A 4,743-nucleotide genomic window follows, 5' to 3' on the forward strand; every position below is an offset into this window, starting at 1 on the left:
CTCTTGTCACTCAGCTGGTAAAGAATCTTCCTGCAATGCGGGAGACCTGGGTTCAATCCCTGGGTTGGGAAGATCCCCTGGATAAGGGAAAGGCTACCCACTCCAGTATTCTGGCCTGGAGAATTCCATGGACTCTATAGTCCATGGGGTAGCAAAGAGTTGGACATTACTAAGCTACTTTCAGTTCACTTCAAGAGTAAGGACCGTGCCTACTTCTTTGTATCCTCAGTGCCTAAAATAATGGATGGTACACAACTGATGCTCAATATGTCTTCATAGCAGTTGACGTGACTTAAAATTAAATAATTGTTTGAAGTTGTTGTTAAACTTTTGCTTCCCATTTAAGTGGAAAAATGTTATTTGTCCTGAGATAAAACAAACATATACCTCAAAGTGATATGATTTCTATTGGTAATGAAAGGAGAGTCACGTTTATAACCAGTTTGACATCACAATTACTTGGCATGATTTAGGAAGCATCAGAAGAACCTAGCCTTCCTACTCATAAATAACATTCTGGCTGTGACACAATGCCTGAAATAACCACAATTGTTCACTCCTATGGTTTTGGGTAATAAATACTGCTGTTACAGTAAAAAGTTAACTTATAGAAGAAACTTGTTTGATAGTTTCCCAGGAAGCATGACATTTAAATAATGAACATGAGTCAGATACATTTGAAAAGAGGAAATGAATTTCAAATACATAGAGAATGGTTCTATGGTAATCCAAGAGCATCATGAGAACACAACTCTAATAAGCTGTTTCTGGATTATAATACATATTAACTATAAACTCACCAATTTCCCCTATTACCAGTTCTGAATAGAATCCTCTTAGTAACACTAGTGACTGGAGGTGAACAACAGGCCATTCTAGAATTTCCTAAAGTTCCATCAATCAAATACCACTTTCCTAATTTTGCCATATCTGGATGCCATCTTTGAAGTTGAAACTCCAATACTTTGGCCACCTGATGCAAAAAGCTGACTCATTTGAAAAGACCCTGATGCTGGGAAAGATTGAGGGCAGGAGGAGAAGGGGATGACAGAGGATGAGATGGTTGGATGGCATCACCAACTCAATGGACATGAGTTTGGGTAGACTCTGGGGGTTGGTGATGGACAAGGAGGCTTGGCATGCTGCGATTCACGGGGTCGCAAAGAGTCAGTCACGACTGAGCCACTGAACTGAACTGGGTGTCATCTTTACTATTATCTAATATTTATATTTATATTGAAGGACTTCACTGGCGGCTCAGATGATAGAGCTTCTGCCTACCATGTGGGAGACCTGGGTTTGATCCCTGGGTCAGGAAGATCCTCTGGAGAAGGAAATGGCACCCCACTCCAGTACTCTTACCTGAAAAATCCCATGGATGAAGGAGCCTGGTAGGCTACAGCCCATGGGGTCGCAAAGAGTTGGACACAACTGACCAACATCACTAATATTTATATTGAGATTAGTTCACCTTTTAAAATTAAATGCCTATGATAATCTCAGTCTTAAAAATCACATCTGTGATATGTTGAGTTAAATGTGCTACTTTTTCCCCTAATACACATTAAGATAATAATATAACTACTGAAATAATTGAATTCACCTGGGCATCTTAAGTTGGGAAACAATTAATAAATTATCTTTTGAAATTAGGTTGACCAGCTTTCAATTACTGTATCTAAAATTTACTTGCTATATCTTCAGACAATTTATTGCAAACTCAGATTCAATTTATTTTTTAGTAAAACAGGGTCAATAATAATGCCTATATTTCAGAGTTCTGAGGATAAAATGTAAAAATGACTGTAATGTATTTAGCACACTGTATGTCTTGAGAATATAGCCGATGTTCAGTAAAGGCTAAAGCTTATTTGTAACTTAATCATCAATAGTGATGTCTCAAATATTATGCAGCCTTATTCTCACAGAATTCTAAATACTGTACTTTGACATTGCCTGATTTGTACTTGAGACCTGGAAGCAGTATATGGTATCATCTCCATTTTATTAAGTCATATTTTACTGAAGCAGAAATAAGCTAACCTATGGATTCCCAATAGTTCATGATTAGACTGTTTCTCTGTTTAGTTTGTGTGTGTGTGTGTGTGCACGTGCGTGTGTGTGTGTGTGTAATCAAGGTTGATTTGAATCATTGTATAACAAAAGATTTAAGTAATAATTGGTTATAGATGGGTTAAACTATCCAAAGTAGCAAAATAAATCATTGGAAATATTTCTATTTGGAATAGTATTAAATTAATCAAACAGAAACAGGCTCACAGACATAGAGAATAAAACTTGTGGTTACCAAAGGGGAGAGGGAAGGTGGGAGGGACAAATTAGGGGTATGGGATTAACACACAAACTGCTATATAGTAAATAGATAAGCAACAAGGATTTACATGTTAGCAGAGAGAATTATACCCATTACCTTTTAACAACCTGTAATGGAATATAATCTGTAAAAATACTGAATCACTATGCTATATACCTGAAATGGAATACTTTGGCCACCTGATGTGAAGAACTGACTCATTGGAAATGACCCTGATGCTGGGAAAGAATGAGGCAGGAGGAGAAGGGGACGACAGAGGATGAGAAGGCATCACCGACTCAATGGATGAGTTTGAGTAAACTCCGGGAGCTGGTGATGGACAGGAAGGCCTGAGGTGCTGCAGTCCATGGGGTCACAGGGACACGACTGAGCAATTGAACTGAACTGACACAATATTGTATATCAACTATATTTTTTCAATAAAAAATTATGGAAAACTTGAACTTCATAAACAGTACCAGACAGATACATAAAAATATGAGATTTGAAAAAGAAAGAGATGGGAAGAAAGAGAGAGTAGAAAGAGTCTCTGTGTGTGATTCTACTAACACAGAGGTTAGAGAGGTTTACTTAAGCAATACAGACACTTTTTTGGCACCAGGAAAGTGATACACTGACATACAGACTAACTTTAAGAAGCCTGGGATAGGAGAAGGAAATGAACCAATTTACTCTAGCAACTTAGAAAGTCAGTTTTTAAAATTTTAAATAATTTTATTTGTGTGAATTTGTGTCTAATATCATCACTATTATAGAAAGAAAAAGCACATTCAGAGCATAATCTCAAATTAGAATTGAACAAATGGGAGCTACTATTTTAAAGTTTAAAGCTCTAAGTCATAATATTTTAATAGTATCAGAACCTCTATATTTTAAACATTCATGGTTTGTTGAGTCTAGTCTATTGAGCCCATTCTCAACAAGTAACATGCTAACATCTGTGGCCCAGTTCCCACACATCACCGCTTCATTTAGCATTTCAGTTTTGCAACATGTGGGTCGTGCGTCTTTACACCTCTGCATAAAATGAGCTAGCCTGCCCTTTTAACTATTTATGCCTCTTGGTATTTTTGTCACTCAGTGTATATTATTTAAAACTGAAGATGGTAGTTTTCAAATATCTATCTGCGGAACATAGCATACATTGGCTATTTGGATAAATTGAAACCTGATTATTTATATTAATAATTATTTATATTAATTATTATTATCAATATTATTATATCTTATATATTATAATTACTTTATTTGAAGGAATGGTACTAAAGAAAGAACTTAAGTAGATGTTTTGTTACTAATTATAGAAAAGGTGAAGGTAACCCAAATATGCATGCATTGCCTTGGTGACCAGGGAAGTCACCCCTGTGGCTGTGGGAAGCCAGTCTGAGGCTTAGCTCTCACTGTGTCCCAGGCTGTGCTTGTCAAGGAGGTACTCTGGCATGCCAGATCCAGGGGCACCCATCTTGCACGGGTTGGTTATGTGGTCACCCAATTCTTGGATGGCTTCCACCTGTTCATTCAGGTAATGAGTCTCAATGAAATCACACGGATGGGGATCATTTTTTTCAGTGGTCAGTTTGTGCGGTTCCAGTAGTGATTGATTCACACTTCTTTCCAAGCACAGTGCATATTCCATTGCATTCTGCCCATTCTCCTAGTCATCACGGTCTGGTTTCTTGACATCCTGAAGGAAGATCCGGCTGCCTCGCCGGTTCTGCAGCTTCATCAGTTTCTCAGCATGTTCCCTCTCCTCATGAGATTGGTGAAGAAAGTATCTGGCAAAGTTCTTCAAAGCCACATCATCGTGGTCAAAATAGTATGACATGGACAGGTAGACATAGGAGGCATGGAGCTCCAGGTTGATCTGGCGGTTGATGGCGGCCTCCAGGTCCTGGTGGTAGTTCTGGAGCACCTGCGAGGCGGATGCAGTTGTCATGGTGGGCGGCTGAGAAGGGGCAGCGGTGGCGGTGGCGGAGGGGACCTTGGGCCGGTCGGACGGACGGCGCTGTCAGGTGGTGGCGAGGGTTGGCTTGTATTATATATATGTGTGTGTATATGTATATATATGACACGACATGACACGACATGACATTGAAGTTGCTCAGTCGTGTCCGACTTTCTGCAACCCCATGGACTGTAGCCTACCAGGCTCCTCCATCCATGGAATTTTCCAGGCAAAAATACTGGAGTGGGTTGCCATTTCCTTCTCCAGGAGATCTTCCCAACCCAGGGATGGACCTGGGTCTCCCGCATTGTTCAGTTCAGTTCAGTCTCTCAGTCATGTCCGACTCTTTGCGACCCCATGATCGCAGCACGCCAGGCCTCCCTGTCCATCACCATCTCCCGGAGTTCGCTCAGACTCATGTCCATAATGCCATCCAGCCATCTCATCCATGGTCGTCCCTTTC

General features: G+C 39.9%; 1 pseudogene; it reads right to left on the reverse strand.

Annotated features, from left to right (window-relative positions):
• Positions 1–3,627: 3,627 nt before the first annotated feature.
• LOC120852089 lies at positions 3,628–4,286 on the reverse strand (annotated as a pseudogene).
• Positions 4,287–4,743: the final 457 nt, after the last annotated feature.

This window comes from Oryx dammah, unplaced genomic scaffold, assembly GCF_014754425.2.
Source record: "Oryx dammah isolate SB20612 unplaced genomic scaffold, SCBI_Odam_1.1 HiC_scaffold_2, whole genome shotgun sequence".
Lineage (NCBI taxonomy): Eukaryota > Metazoa > Chordata > Mammalia > Artiodactyla > Bovidae > Oryx > Oryx dammah.